The sequence below is a fragment of the Rattus norvegicus genome, chromosome 11, assembly GCF_021556685.1.
Source record: "Rattus norvegicus strain SHRSP/BbbUtx chromosome 11, alternate assembly SHRSP_T2T, whole genome shotgun sequence".
In the NCBI taxonomy this organism is placed as follows: Eukaryota; Metazoa; Chordata; class Mammalia; order Rodentia; family Muridae; genus Rattus; species Rattus norvegicus.
In genome coordinates, this window is record NC_141544.1 from 53,138,274 (window position 1) to 53,155,510 (window position 17,237).

Consider the following 17,237-nt stretch of genomic DNA (forward strand, 5'->3'; position numbering starts at 1 on the left):
TGTGTGTCTGACAATGGCATGCGTTTGAGAGGAAACAATGTGGATGTGCATACAAGAGGTTTGAAGAATGAAAGGAAATATATGAATGATGCAATCATACTATAATTTTAAAAATGAAGAAACTTTTAATGTGAGGAAGGAAAAATATTACCATTACCATTTATATTTAAAAGCCCCCTCCATTAAAATTCAGAGAAATAGGTTTTAAAAATGGACAGGTTACTTTTGCAATAAAGTGTTTGGAAATCAAATATAAAAACATATTTATTTAATTATTACCTGATGTGAATATTTTCAAAAGTCATGTTGATAATAAGGTAATGAACATTGTCTATAACCTCTAAAGTTCCATCTGTTAAAAGCTGGCAATATAGATAATATTTCAACTTTCTTATCAAATACTCTTTTCTATGATTAGAATTTGATTATATTTTGAAAGGAAAATTATACAGATTTAAGGTTTAAAAATATGAAGTTAAAAGAGTATGTTTCAAAATTCACAACCTCAGGACTAAACACTGTGAAAAGCAAGCCCAGGCAGCCCAGCCCTGCCGCTAGAACTAACAGACCATAAAAGGAAAGGAATGCAGAACAGACCAGGAGTACTGGATCTGACTCACAGGCCACCTGGCAGGAAGAGATAAGCCCCCAGCCCCCGACATCCAGGACGCCCCAAACCTGCCAATGTGTGTAGCTATACCTTATTACCTCATCATGTGAAATAGCCAATCATATGTGAACATGTCTATGTGCCTCATTTGAATCCACCAATCCCCGTAACTATGCATCTGCTTATGTACGCCCACTTCTGCTTCCCCAATCCCTATAAAAGCCCCATGCTGGAGCTGCTGGGAGCGCAAGTCCTCCGAAGAGACTGTGTGCCCGCAGGTACCTGTGTTTTCCAATAAAGCCTCTTGCTGATTGCATCCGACTCGGCTCCATCATTGGGCGCTTGGGACTCCTCCTGAGGGAAAGGTCCTCTCCGGGGGTCTTTCAATTTAATGTGAATTAAAATTTGTATATTTAGTCCATCAGTTACATGTTCATAATTGCAATTGTGTTGCATTTCATTCTACTTAATCTCTAGGAATTTTCCTTATAAATCCTTATAAATCCTTGTCTATTTTCTCTCTCTCCTTTATTTATTTATTTATTTATTTATTTATTTATTTATTTATTTGCCAGAGCTGAGGACTGAACCCGGGGCATTGTGTTCACATATTTTTCTCTTCTTAATTGCCAAAAAATTAGATTAGGCTTAGTTATCAGCTTCTCCTCATTATCTAAATACTAATGTTTTCCTTAAAAATTTAAATTACATACAAACACTTCTGTATATTCTATGTGAGTCTCATATACATATATTAGAGCACATAGATTTCTTTTTAAAGTTTATTATTGAAGAAATTGAATTTGTTTCACAAATAACTATTCTCCATAGGATGGAAATAATCATACTAAAACCAGTTATGATTGATGGGCTAAATATATAACAAAATAGAGAAAGCATTGGAATATGGCAAGTGCAGTATATTCACTTTTACGTATCATACGTTTCAGTGCATTTCTACCTGTGAAATTTCGTTATAGTGCATACAAAGGAAGCTATTAAAATGTCAACTTCCCTTAAATTCAGCTGCTTGATAGATCCCAAGAGAGTCAACAGACACGCATGCAAAAAAAAGCAAAGCAAACACCCAATCAAAATTCATTGTTAGATGGCATCTTAATATTAATGAAAAACATGTAGGTCTCAGGATAAGCAGCTTTTCTTTGGATAAAGTGAGTAGTACTTGAATTTTTCAGTAGTTGTCACAAAGAGCACTTAAGAAGTATGGTTACACTGCTAAAAGGATATGTGATTTTTCACAAAAAGATTTTTACTAATACATTTAAATGATTATACTTAGTGTTTAAATAACAAAACGATTAAATTTCTCAGGCTGAATGTGGTTGATCAACACTTTACATTCAAAATAAATTATGAATTGGAAATAAAACTGTTTATAGATATAAGCTTAATTATATTTGAAGGGTCAGCTTTACCCTAAAACCCCATTTTCCTTTCAGACTCCATTTTATGATTAATTTGCCCTCTGAATGAGCTCAGCTACTGGAATAAAAAAACAAATTATTTGGGGTGCCATATTACCCTAGTAATCACAATTCCCCTGAGCCACTCACTCCTAGCAACATTCAATGAGTTCTTAAGGAGAAATTACCTAATGTCTAAAGTAGATTGATTAAGCTAGCAACCATTGTTCATACCAAACTGAAGGCATTACTAGTCAATTGCAGAGTGCCAAGCAAATCTCAGCAACATCCATGATACATAGGCAAGACTTATACCAACTTAGGACCTTTCACACCTTCCACTGTGCTGGAGGGGTTGGACTGTCGGAACTCAAGCTTAAATAAAGACTCTGTGCTTTTACACAGGAGTTGGACTCCAAGTGGTCTCAGATGGTCTGTGGGGACCACACAATCTTGGTGTATCATCTGAGGACTTGCCTGGGATCCCCCATGACCCTCACCCTGACCCCTGGATTCCGAGACAGATGGGTAATTGTGCTTTGGATGATGTTTGTCTGAATGTCCAGCTATTTTTTGTTTTAGTAAATCTATGTAACAGTAAACTAGTAATTTAGTACTGCCACATAGGACCCACATGGATGTGCTGGAACCCCAAGGCAAGAAAGGCAAGGAGACTTTCTTAATCCACTAATAGGGGAGTGGATCTCTTTTATTTCTTTGAAGAGAAGTAATAGTTTGTGCCTGCCCAACAGCCATTAGCCATCTTCCCACTTTTGTTTTTCATATTGTATTGACATTAGTGTGTCTGTGTTTCTTTCATTTGTTCTGTTGTGTTTCATTCTTATTTTTGAACTTAGGATAGACACAGATGACTTCCTTTATACTTTCTGGGGGAAGGATTTAAGGATGTTAGGATTGAGATTAAAAAATTAGGGCTAGAATTTAGGAAGAACAAACTAGCCACACTTTGCAAGTTGGAATGGCCACCTGAGGGAACCTAGGACACCCTCGTGAGAGAATCAAGAATGTTTTCTGTATATTTGGCCACTAGGATCAAATTCCCTATATCATCACATGGCAAGACTTCATGAACAACTCACCAGAATGGCTGTAGTGGCTACTCCCTCTGAGACACATCCTTGCAATAAAAGAAAATAAGACAGTGAAACATAAACCAACAGTCCCCACCCCTGTCTACTTTCTTTGTCAGGAGATCAGGGATACAGATTTTGTCTCTCTACTTCTTCTCTCTACCAAAACAGGAAGGTTACTGCAGATGCCTCACAGCTAGCACCAGAATGGGCTGAAGCTATGGAAGCATGTGCGCGTGTGTGTGTGGGGGGGGTTGGATGGAGGAGAACAGGAAGGGAAACTATGTTCTTAATTAGCTCTTTATGTACCAGGGGTCAGATTTCTAGGGAACAGGCACCAGACGCCTGACATCACAATGATCCTTCCCCTTAGGGACACATGACCCTCCAGATGACCAGGGGAACCAACTTATCTAATATTGGTCTTTCTCTTCTAGTGATTTATATAACTAATGATGCCCTGTCTTTCTACTGGAGGTAGACTCTACAAGTTGCCTCTCTGTACTGTTGGGCATTTCGTCTAAGTTCCCTCCCTTTGAGTCCTGAGACTCTTCCACCTCCCAAGTCACTGGTACATTCTAGAGGGTCCCTCCATCTCCCACCTCCTAAGATTGCATATTTCCATTCATTTTGCTGGCCCTCAGGGTTTCACTCCTGCCTCCCCATACCTGATCGTGTTCCCCTTTTCCCCTCCCCTCCCCTTTCTCACCCAGATCCATCCCTTCTTCTATCCTGCCTGATTCCCTTCTTCTCTATCCCAACTTGGATTGAAGCATCCTCACTAGTGCCTTTCTGCTTGTTAATCTTCTTGAGTTCTGTGGATTCTATCCTGGGTATTCTGTACTTTTTTGGCTAATATTCACTGTATAGTGAATACATACCATGCATGGTTTTTTTATCCTCAGACATGATGATATTTTTTAGATCCATCCATTTGTCTGCAAATCTCACTATGTCCTTCTTCTTAATAACTGAATAACACTCCATTGTGTAAATGAACCATATTTTCTGTATCCATTCTTCCATTGTGGGACATTTGAGGTTGTTTCCAGCTTCTGATTATCACAGATAAGAACATTATGAAAATAGTCAAGCAGGTTCCCATGTGGCATAGTGTTGCCTACCATCTTAGATAGGAGCCTACATGAGGACTTGGGTGAGTACCAATCTAAACACTCCCAGACTACCCTACTACAATATGTAGATGATCTCTTGGTTCCTGTGGAGACCATAGAAGAATTCCAGAAAAATAAAAACAACCTTATTGGCAGCTCTAGATGATCTTAGGTATCAAGTACTAGACAAATGGACTCAGCTATGTCAACAAAAGGCAACATGCATGGACTACGTTCTGAAAGGAAGTGGGTGGGGAATACTGGATGTCAGAGGACTGAAAAAAATCTGAAAATCACAAATGCAACCTCCAGACTGAAGATCTGAAAGTTCCTTAGGCAGCAGAATTTTGCAAGTTATGGATTCCCAGCTTTGAAGAACTGTATAAGCCCCTCTATGAAGTCACCAAAGAAAAGGAGCCTTTCAAGTGGACTAAGGCTCAAGTAGACTCTTTCAATGAACTCAGTCATTATTGATAGCTCCTACTCTAGGGCTGCCTGATGTGACTAAGCCTTACCACCTCTATTTGGATGAGAGAAAGGCATAGCCTAAGGAGTCTTAGCTCAGTGGTTAGGCCCATGGAACAGGCCTGTGGCAACTTATAAAAGAAATTAGAACCAGTAGCTTTGATATGACTGTCATGCTTGTATTACAGCCATTGTCCTCTTAGTCAAAGACATAGACAAATTAACACTGGGATAAAGACTGTAAATCACCACTCCCCATGCCATTGAAAGTGTCCTTAAACAATTCCCAGACTGATGACTAAGCAATTTCCACATGGCTCCTCATCAAAGTTTACTGCTTAATCCCCTGCCTATACAATTTCAGCCAAATACTGCTTTAAATCTAGCCTCCTTGCTCCAGGACACAGATATCAAGGCACCTCTTCATGACTGTACTGAGATCTTGAACCAAGTATGCGGTCTTAGAAACAACTTGACCAAGGAAGGTCTGATCAACCTATACCAGATTCTAGTTGCTGAGATCACATCTACAATGACAGTAGCAGCTGAGTGAGTGGTGGACAGAGGTACGCAGGGGCCATGGCAGTGTCTGACTATGGGCCTCAGCCCTGATCTAAAACACTTTGACCCAATAAGCAGAATTGATTGCTCTTAGAAAGGCCCTTACTTTGACTGAAGATAAGAGGGTTAATATTTATACTGATAGCAGATGTGTCTTTGCCACTGCACATGTTCCTGAGGTCATCTATCAAGAGAGGGGTCTGCTTAAGGCTGAGGGAAAGACTACCAAAAACACCCAAGAAATTTTAGACTTATTGCTAGCACTCTGGTTTCCCAAAAGTTTGTAATTATTCATTGCCTTGGTCACCAAAATGCAGCTACCACGGAGGTTAGAGGCAATCAGAATGTGGATGCAGTAGCAAAAGCCACTGCTCTTAACCTTCCACCAATCCTTAGACTACCAGATCATGGGGCACATACTGTACCAGAAAAAAATATTGTAAAAAGGATATTGTTTACATAAACAGTAAACTGCCTATGTCTCTTAAGTCTGGAGACTGATGGCCTACTGGAAATGGTAAACTGATCCTGCCTGAGGACCTGGCTAAGGAACTGCTCCAACATATTCACCAGACTATCCACCCGGGTATGAGGAAAATGGAGGATCTTACTCAACATTCAGACTTGAAGATTATTCACCTAAAATCTTTAGTGGAGCAAATTGCCTTCAGATACCTCACCTACAAACTCACCAATGTGAACCAGCAGCACAAAGGAAGAGGCTCCTGACAGAGAGGCACCAGATCAGGTACCCATTGGGAAATAGACTTTACTGAGGTAAAACTAGGCAAATCTGGATATGGAGACTGTAGTGTCTGTAGCCACTCTTTCAGAATAGACTGAGACATTCCCCACCAAACATGAGAATGCACAAACAGTGGTCAAAAAGATAATACAAGATAACATCCACAGGTCTTGGATGTGACCCTTTGCTGGGACATCCATATTGCTGGATTAAAATTCCCCTACAATATATCCTTTCACTACTTTGTTGTACTGTGTTTCTCCTCTCTTCTCAAGTTGTCCAGGTGCCAGTGGTATACCAGCTTTGGAAAGAAAGGGTGGAATGTTTCTGGAACATATGGTTGGGAGTCTACAGTGTGTTTCTTCTCTAAGGGTATCAGTCACCGTTACCCACCAGGTCAGATGGGGGTGAAGCAGAGTCTGAGGTAAACAGGATTCTAGTCAAGTTGCGAATGCGTTTGGGAAGGGAAAGACCTGTTTTTGAGAATCTTAGTGTTAATGCTCCTTTAACCGAAGGCCTTCTCAACTATTTTTAATGAAGTAGCTTTTCGAGACTATCTTTATTTTTATTTGTTTATTGGGGTTGGCATTGAATACATATGTTTTATTCTGGATAAACCAAGCATTATATAGTTTTTAAGGTAAGGGCATGAGAATATCCAGGGCTGAATACCCATTGGCTGAAGACTAAGGCTACTGAAATGCCTCATTAGCATGCAGAGGCATTCCAGGTTCTGGGATTATAACTCACTGTCTGTGAGAATCTGATGGGAGATCCTCTGGGCACATGCCCTGGGGCAGGCACTGAAACAGAGAAGGAGCAAGTTCTATTCCTACTGGTTTCCATTTCTGAGATTTCCAGGGTTTGAACTTGCTCTGTCTATCCAGTTCCTAGGTGCCATGGCCCATGTGCCCAACAACACTGTAAAGAATTTTACTTCCAGAAATAAATAAATATCTTCTTTCATACAAATAGACACATACTTTCTCTGAACTATCCATCTCTATTTTTTAAAATACTTAACCTTAAAAAGAAATAATTCTTCTGACAAGGTTTACAGACAACATCATAGTTCTATTCACAAATAAGATATTCTGGTAGAGGATTGAACTTAGAGAAACTAAAATATTCTCACTTACTGGACCAAACAGTATGTTTGAAAGAGATTTAGCCCTTCCTATGGTTTTTTGATGTTCAGCACCCTTATCATCTTCTGAATCAAGGTTTATTTCAGCTCTGATACATTAGTATCTGATATGAATTCTAACTAAATGACTGCATTACTATTCTAACTATGCAAATGAAGATGAACCATACCATTACTTGTGTTATGCTTGTTCTTGGGTGAATCAGAACATATGTGAGTAGGAATATATTTCATATAATTAAATAAGCTCATACAAGTTTTAATACCAACAAGTCTTTGAATCTTCCTCATGAGAGAGTCAATCTGGAAACCCAGAAAAGCATTAGTTGTAGTTCAAAGAGTAATGGACACACTAAAGTTAACCTAATGCTCCAAATCAAATTTGAAAGAAAGAAAACTTGTTGCACAAGTTTGAAGGTTATTAGGATTATTTTCTAGAATGGAGAATTCTGAAGTTTTGTTTTCATGTTTTCTGGAGAATGGAAGAAACTCATACACATTAGAAAAAACAGCACATTTTATTTAAACTTGAGTCAGCAAGATAGAATCAATAGGTTGTACACTGTAGAATTCCTGGACGCACATACATAGCTCAACAATAAAATGAGTTAATAGCTTGTAAAATTGTCATTTACATATTGGAAAATAGCAACATTAATGTAACTCAAATATTCAAAAATATTTGAACAAGAGAGAACTATGATGCATTTCTATTCACTGGGCAGTTTACTTTGTACTTTTGGTACTCTACTGATAAAATTCCAAAGCATGAAAACTCTGGAGTTGGATGTTCTGATTATGACAATAAATTTAAGTAGAAACAGTCTGAGAAGAAACACACTATAAACACATACACACATGGAGAGACAGACAGAGAGAGAGAGAGAGAGAGAAAGAGAGAGAGAGAGAGAGAGAGAGAGACCTCACTACACACTACACAGCTATGTGCAGAGTCTGTGTCTTCCCTTCTGCTTCCTGAGAAATCAAGATACTCAATCAGTTAGGTACTTATTTACTGGCATATAAAGTGTCATTTCTTGCAAATGTAACTTTTATTCACCATATGTGATTGTCATCTTGTAGGCTTACTGCTGAGTAAGCTCACCTTTTCTAGTTCTTTCTAAACATTGGATGGTTGGTACAACTCAGCTGTTCTGGTTCAAACTTTTCAAGTTGACTGATTCAAACTGGCTTGTCTCAGTTTATCACTCAGTTGCTCTACATGGACTCAAACTAACTCTGGCAATCTTTTCTAATCTTCTGGGTCCTTCTTATTCTCTGACTCATTCTGTCTCTTCACCTGCAGCCTATGTCTATACAAACTGTCACAGTAAAACCCTCCCCCTTCCCCCATATATGTCTGTGTTGCTTTCCCTCCTGTCTGTTCATATGAGAGTTGGGCATATTCTATCTCTGACACATTCTATCACATAGTTCTTTTATTTACCAAGTTGTCTGCCCTGCAATTAGATGTCACTTTTAAACATGGATGTTTCCTTCTATAAACTAAATTTATTTTCATTGTTTTGGATTAAATGTGTATACTAAAGGTATGTATTCCAGCCAGAGGAATTAAAGGTGTGTGGCATGTCTGAATTCTAATCAAATCCTACAGACCTAGAAGGTCTTTTAATGTGATCCCTTGACAGAGACTCCGTGTTGATAGATTAAAATTCCTTTTCAGTTCATTACTAACTAGTTCACAGATGAACACACATTCCTCTACTGAAGCAATTCTATGGATAAAGAAATTCATCATATGAAGTTTCTGTGTATGTCTCAATGCATTCAGGCTGATATTCAAAAGTAGCTATCAGAACTCCACCTTCTATCATCTTTATTTGCACACACAAAGAAATATCATCCACAAATGATCTAAATCAAATTCACATTTTCTATCCAAACCCCAGAAGGAAAATATTATATGTATAAAACATAAATGAATAGATAAATAAATGGAGAAATGATCAGAAATTAAGCAAATATAAGAAATTTTAAAAAGGGCTGACTACCTAAGAGAATAAGTATGAAATGATAACACATCACATAGCTAAATGAAAATGTGTGGTTAAAAGAACAGTGCTGAAATCCGAAATTATTTCTGGAAAAGAAAACATCCAGCCCAATGATGAAGTGTCAAAGAGGCATATGGATTCCAATGTCTATTTTAACATATATATGCAAAACAAGTAACTATCATTTATTAAATATTAAAACAGGTACAACAACACATAAAGATAAATTTATTCAGAAATTCATTGTATTATTTTTTTTCTTAGTCGTAATGTGCCTTCACTATTTCTGAAGCCTAGAGTTTCATGCTTAAAATCACACACACAAAATTTAATGATATAAAATTAGCATTATAAAAATATGAACTTGCGTGCTCGCTTCGGCAGCACATATACTAAAGTTGGAACGATACAGAGAAGATTAGCATGGCCCCTGCGCAAGGATGACACGCTAATTCGTGAAGCGTTCCATATTTTTAAACAGTGATGTCGACAGATTAAGAGAAGTCATGAGCCAAATGGACTTAACGGATATTTATAGAACATTCTATCCTAAAGCAAAAGGATATACCTTCTTCTCAGCTCCTCATGGTACTTTCTCCAAAATTGACCATATAATTGGTCAAAAAACGGGCCTCAACAGGTACAGAAAGATAGAAATAATCCCATGCGTACTATCGGACCACCACGGCCTAAAACTGGTCTTCAATAACAATAAGGGAAGAATGCCCACTTATACGTGGAAATTGAACAATGCTCTACTCAATGATAACCTGGTCAAGGAAGAAATAAAGAAAGAAATTAAAAACTTTTTAGAATTTAATGAAAATGAAGATACAACATACCCAAACTTATGGGACACAATGAAAGCTGTGCTAAGAGGAAAACTCATAGCGCTGAGTGCCTGCAGAAAGAAACAGGAAAGAGCATATGTCAGCAGCTTGACAGCACACCTAAAAGCTCTAGAACAAAAAGAAGCAAATACACCCAGGAGGAGTAGAAGGCAGGAAATAATCAAACTCAGAGCTGAAATCAACCAAGTAGAAACAAAAAGGACCATAGAAAGAATCAACAGAACCAAAAGTTGGTTCTTTGAGAAAATCAACAAGATAGATAAACCCTTAGCCAGACTAACGAGAGGACACAGAGAGTGCGTCCAAATTAACAAAATCAGAAATGAAAAGGGAGACATAACTACAATTCAAGGAAATTCAAAAAATCATCAGATCTTACTATAAAAACCTATATTCAACAAAACCTGAAAATCTTCAGGAAATGGACAATTTCCTAGACAGATACCAGGTATCAAAGTTAAATCAGGAACAGATAAACCAGTTAAACAACCCCATAACTCCTAAGGAAATAGAAGCAGTCATTAAAGGTCTCCCAACCAAAAAGAGCCCAGGTCCAGACGGGTTTAGTGCAGAATTCTATCAAACCTTCATAGAAGACCTCATACCAATATTATCCAAACTATTCCACAAAATTGAAACAGATGGAGCACTACCGAATTCCTTCTACGAAGCCACAATTACTCTTATACCTAAACCACACAAAGACACAACAAAGAAAGAGAACTTCAGACCAATTTCCCTTATGAATATCGACGCAAAAATACTCAATAAAATTCTGGCAAACCGAATTCAAGAGCACATCAAAACAATCATCCACCATGATCAAGTAGGCTTCATCCCAGGCATGCAGGGATGGTTTAATATACGGAAAACCATCAACGTGATCCATTATATAAACACACTGAAAGAACAGAACCACATGATTATTTCATTAGATGCTGAGAAAGCATTTGACAAAATTCAACACCCCTTCATGATAAAAGTCCTGGAAAGAATAGGAATTCAAGGCCCATACCTGAACATAGTAAAAGCCATATACAGCAAACCAGTTGCTAACATTAAACTAAATGGAGAGAAACTTGAAGCAATCCCACTAAAATCAGAGAGTAGACAAGGCTGCCCACTCTCTCCCTACTTATTCAATATAGTTCTTGAAGTTCTAGCCAGAGCAATCAGACAACAAAAGGAGATCAAGGAGATACAGATCGGAAAAGAAGAGGTCAAAATATCACTATTTGCAGATGACATGATAGTATATTTAAGTGATCCCAAAAGTTCCACCAGTGAACTACTAAAGCTGATAAACAACTTCAGCAACGTGGCTGGGTATAAAATTAACTCAAATAAATCAGTTGCCTTACTCTATACAAAAGAGAAACAAGCCGAGAGAGAAATTAGGGAAACGACACCCTTCATAATAGACCCAAATAATATAAAGTACCTCGGTGTGACTTTAACCAAGCAAGTAAAAGATCTGTACAATAAGAACTTCAAGACACTGAGGAAAGAAATTGAAGAAGACCTCAGAAGATGGAAAGATCTCCCATGCTCATGGATTGGCAGGATTAATATAGTAAAAATGGCCATTTTACCAAAAGCAATCTACAGATTCAATGCAATCCCCATCAAAATACCAATCCAATTCTTCAAAGAGTTAGACAGAACAATTTGCAAATTCATCTGGAATAACAAAAAACCCAGGATAGCTAAAGCTATCCTCAACAATAAAAGGACTTCAGGGGGAATCACTATCCCTGAACTCAAGCAGTATTACAGAGCAATAGTGATAAAAACTGCATGGTATTGTTACAGAGACAGGCAGATAGACCAGGAAATAGAATTGAAGATCCAGAAATGAACCCACACACCTATCGTTACTTGATTTTTGACAAAGGAGCCAAAACCATCCAATGGAAAAAAGATAGCATTTTCAGCAAATGGTGCTGGTTCAACTGGAGGGCAACATGTAGAAGAATGCAGATCGATCCATGCTTATCACCCTGTACAAAGCTTAAGTCCAAGTGGATCAAGGACCTCCACATCAAACCAGACACACTCAAACTAATAGAAGAAAAACTAGGGAAGCATCTGGAACACATGGGCACTGGAAATATTTCCTGAACAAAACACCAATGGCTTATGCTCTAAGATCAAGAATCGACAAATGGGATCTCATAAAACTGCAAAGCTTCTGTAAGGCAAAGGACACTGTGGTTAGGACAAAACGGCAACCAACAGATTGGGAAAAGATCTTTACCAATCCTACAACAGATAGAGGCCTTATATCCAAAATATACAAAGAACTCAAGAAGTTAGACCGCAGGGAAACAAATAACCCTATTAAAAAATGGGGTTCAGAGCTAAACAAAGAATTCACAGCTGAGGAATGCCGAATGGCTGAGAAACACCTAAAGAAATGTTCAACATCTTTAGTCATAAGGGAAATGCAAATCAAAACAACCCTGAGATTTCACCTCACACCAGTGAGAATGGTTAAGATCAAAAACTCAGGTGACAGCAGATGCTGGCGAGGATGTGGAGAAAGAGGAAAACTCCTCCATTGTTGGTGGGATTGCAGACTGGTAAAACCATTCTGGAAATCAGTCTGGAGGTTCCTCAGAAAATTGGACATTGAACTGCCTGAGGATCCAGCTATACCTCTCTTGGGCATATACCCAAAAGATGCCCCAACATATAAAAAAGACACGTGCTCCACTATGTTCATCGCAGCCTTATTTATAATAGCCAGAAGCTTGAAATAACCCAGATGCCCTTCAACAGAGGAATGGATACAGAAAATGTGGTACATCTACACAATGGAATATTACTCAGCTATCAAAAACAACGACTTTATGAAATTCGTAGGCAAATGGCTGGAACTGGAAAATATCATCCTGAGTGAGCTAACCCAAACACAGAAAGACATACATGGTATGCACTCACTGATAAGTGGCTATTAGCCCAAATGCTTGAATTATCCTAAATGCCTAGAACAAATGAAACTCAAGACAGATGATCAAAATGTGAATGGTTCACTCCTTCTTTAAAAGGGGAACAAGAATACCCTTGGCAGGGAAGAGAGAGGCAAAGATTAAAACAGAGAGTGAAGGAACACCCATTCAGAGCCTGCCCCACATGTGGCCCATGCATATACAGCCACCCAATTAGACAAGATGGATGAAGCAAAGAAATGCAGACCGACAGGAGCCGGATGTAGATCGCTCCTGAGAGACACAGCCAGAATACAGCAAATACAGAGGCGAATGCCAGCAGCAAACCACTGAACTGAGAATAGGTCCCCCGTTGAAGGAATCAGAGAAAGAACTGGAAGAGCTTGAAGGGGCTCGAGACCCCAAAAGTACAACAATGCCAAGCAACCAGAGCTTCCAGGGACTAAGCCACTACCTAAATACTATACATGGACTGACCCTGGACTCTGACCCCATAGGTAGCAATGAATATCCTAGTAAGAGCACCAGTGGAAGGGGAAGCCCTGGGTCCTGCTAAGACTGAACCCCCAGTGAACTAGACTATGGGGGGAGGGCGGCAATGGGGGGAGTGTTGGGAGGGGAACACCCATAAGGAAGGGGAGGGGGGAGGGGGATGTTTGCCCGGAAACCGGGAAAGGGAATAACACTTGAAATGTATATAAGAAATACTCAAGTTAAAAAAAAAATCACTAGATATTACTTGAAAAGCAAATAATAAACAAACTGGAAATTCTAAAAAAAAAAACAAAAAAAAATATGAACTTGCAGTATTCTTTAAAAGCCACTTTAAGTATTTTTAAATAAGTCATTTTACACTATATTTTTAATTTATAGAAAGATCTGTATTTTTTATTTTACAGAAAATAAATTAAAGGCATTTGAGGATGAAAGGCAAAATAGATATGATAAAAAATACTATGACTTTTATTTTGGCAATTAAATAAGGAACTAATGCTATTAAAATGGAATGGAGAATCAATTGTTATGCAGTTATTAGAAAAACAAGAATATATCAGTTGGAGGTAAATGTCAAGTTTTAAGGAAATGAAAATATGTTATTGTTGAACTTATTGCATTTTGAGTTTATAATTGTCTACAGAGTCATAAATTAATGACAGAAGCATGGAATGAGTTTGGAGAAGATCAACTCAATTATGCTCCATACATGAGTTAGGTTTGTTGTTATTTAACATAGGAAATCAAGGTCAACACTCACAGAATATACATAAATGATATACCTTTCTTTTAACTCTGCCTTTGCTGCTTTCTGTGATGGTGGATATAAGAATATTGTTAGTTGCAGTTAATTTATTGTGGAGGAAAAATGCACCTAGCAGTAAATAGCAGTGGACATAGCTTTTATTTATCAAACTGATATAGCAAAATTTAAAACTCATATTATACTTCATCTTTTTCACCGTTCTACTTTCTATTTTCCACTTAATGATTATTAGGACTGAGTTTAAACACACATAAAGATATATATAAACAAATACATAGATGAATTTACTGAATATTATGTTTTTTACATTTAAAAATTTTTCTGATTCTTTTTGTCAGAGCAAATGTACATATAGAGGTTTGTGCTAGAAAATAATTACTAAAATATATATTTGTGTGTGCTTGCTTGTGTAGGCGTATATATTATGTGTTTGTACACATTTCTGTAGAAGCAAGGAGTGGATTTCTGATCCTCTCCTCAACCATTCTCACCCAATTATTTATGAAAATGTTTCTCACTAAATGTAAACCTAATTGATCCAACTAGGGTCAAAATAATAATAATAATAATAATAATAATAATAATAATAATAATAATAATAATATCTATGAATAATCTAAAACCAATTCACATGTCTCCATCTGAGCCCCAGAAGAAATAAATTATATGTATAAAACATCAATAAAGAAAGAAAGAAAGAAAGAAAGAAAGAAAGAAGGAAGGAAGGAAAGAAAGAAAGAAAGAAAGAAAGAAAGAAAGAAAGAAAGAAAGAAATGTTCAGAAATTTTAAAAAGTGTGAACAAATATCTGGACAGTAATTTCAAATAACCTTTTACATCCTTCCAGAAGCATGACTTACAGACTTGCTATGTGCAGCTTTTCCTATTGATCTTGGATATTTTACTCGTATCTTCTAGCACTTATGAACTAATCCATCTCCCAAGTCCATTTTACATCTTTAATGGAAACCATGAATAGTAACTACAGTTCTAAGATGAAGAATGAGACCAATGATGTTCTCTGGGGGATTTTTCTAGAATATTTAGCAATATGTAGTCTATGATTTTCATTTCAAAATGTTCTTAATAATTTTTCTTTCCATATCATCGTTAGGGAGAACTGGCTTCCACAGGAAGCATCAGAAAGTTGTAAAACAGAATAATATAGTCAAGCTCTTCTGGGCAACAGAAATAACTCTAAGGGGAACAAAATGCCTCAAAAATGTGCTTCGTGAGCATTGTGTGATATTGTAGAGATAAGTGATACTAAAGATCAGATAAAGCTATTTTCCCATAAACTGACTATAAAAACCTCAGAGCATGCACAGAGAGAGAGAGAGAGAGAGAGAGAGAGAGAGAGAGAGAGAGAGGCAGAAATGCACAAATACATAAAATTAATCGAGAAATGAATGTTAGTTTTATCTCAGTAATCTGAGATTTCTTTGAGTCAGGATTCTGTGTGTGTGCATGTGTATGTGAAACCAAAGAGTTGACCCATTGTCTTTTGATATGTCATTGACATTGTTGTGGATGTAGTCTCCCCTACTGTGGAAGATATGGATGAAGGAGCCATTGCCATTTCAACATCAAGAAAAAGCACTGCACAGGTCTGGCACGTGGCTGCTCCTGGAGACACTGCAGGACAGTTGACGGAAGTGTTGTATGTAGAACAGAATAATTATGCAATAAAAATCACAGAGAAGAAGCAAAGGAATGACACATGAATATCAGTTCAGTTAATCATAAGCCGCTTGGTGAGTTGTTGTATGATGTAACTCCTGTGGAGCCACAAGCCTTTATCTACTCACTCCATATAGGAACCTGACTCCATTAAAGTAACTGTACCACCAAAGATTCAACTTTGCAAAGTCTTTAATTTTATCAGGATTCTTTACAACAATAGGAGCTAAGGGTTAGTAAAGGAGACGAAATAACTCAAAGACAGCTGCATCGCCCAGTATGGGTGACATCCCATAAAAGATGGATGCATGGATTGCATGTTCAACTCATCAAGCAGTTGAACAGGTGAGAATGCCTCTGTTCCAAACGGCTTGGTTTCTGCTTCTTCCAGGAGGCTTACATGTCACTGTCTTTTCCAGAAACCTTGGCTGAGCTGAGCTTGTCTGAATATTTCTCTTACTAGTACTTACCGCACATATGTGCTTGGAGAGGGGATGACCTGATGATTCTAACGTGATTCATAAAATGCCTGAAGCCATTGGTTGGTTTCTCTCCTGATCTTACCAAGCTTCTCTGTGGAGTGAATGCTTCACATCTTCTCATGATATCCTGTTGTGTCACATCCCTTTCAATAGCCTTTATCTTAGTGAGTTTCCCTTCAAAATGAAGGATTTATATTCTGGGAAAAATTGTGAGATGTAGATATCAATATCTTTTACTACTTGTATTTCTATTTCCTGAATGTGTCCTGGGAAAAATGCTGCATTCTTTTTTTTTCTGAGGACGAAACCCAGGCCCTTGCACTTGCTAGGCAAGCACTGTACCACTGAGCTAAATCCCCAGTCTTAAAATGCTCCATTCTTCTTATAATGGAGGTGTTGTGAGAAGACATACTATAGAATTTAAGTTCAAAAATATCTCACTTCATAGATCTCAGTTTCTCAGGAAATAGAGGTGTTTGCAGTTTAAATCTTATGACCTGAATAATTTCCAGTCCCTAGAAGTCAGTCTAATGTGCTGGCTTGCTGTAATAATCCCAGAAATACTTCAATGAGCAAAGACAAGAGAATTATCTGGGCACTCCTTATCCAGCCAGTAGTACATAGCTTGGCAGAAACAGTAAGAGACCCTTCCTCAACAAGGGAAAAACGTGAAATCCACTTACAAATGTTTTTCTCTAAGTTCTAAATAGAAAGTTATACATACATACATACATACATACATACATACATACATACATACACACACACTCACTCACTCACACACAATTTTGACTTCATAAAATCTCAGAATGTAGAGGTATAACTGACATTCATAGCTGG

The 17,237-nt window shown here is 37.7% G+C and overlaps 1 non-coding gene across 1 annotated transcript; it reads left to right on the forward strand.

Annotated features, from left to right (window-relative positions):
* Positions 1–9,541: 9,541 nt before the first annotated feature.
* LOC120095808 (U6 spliceosomal RNA) lies at positions 9,542–9,648 on the forward strand. The gene has a single exon (XR_015633815.1). It is a non-coding gene; the product is annotated as a U6 spliceosomal RNA (small nuclear RNA).
* Positions 9,649–17,237: the final 7,589 nt, after the last annotated feature.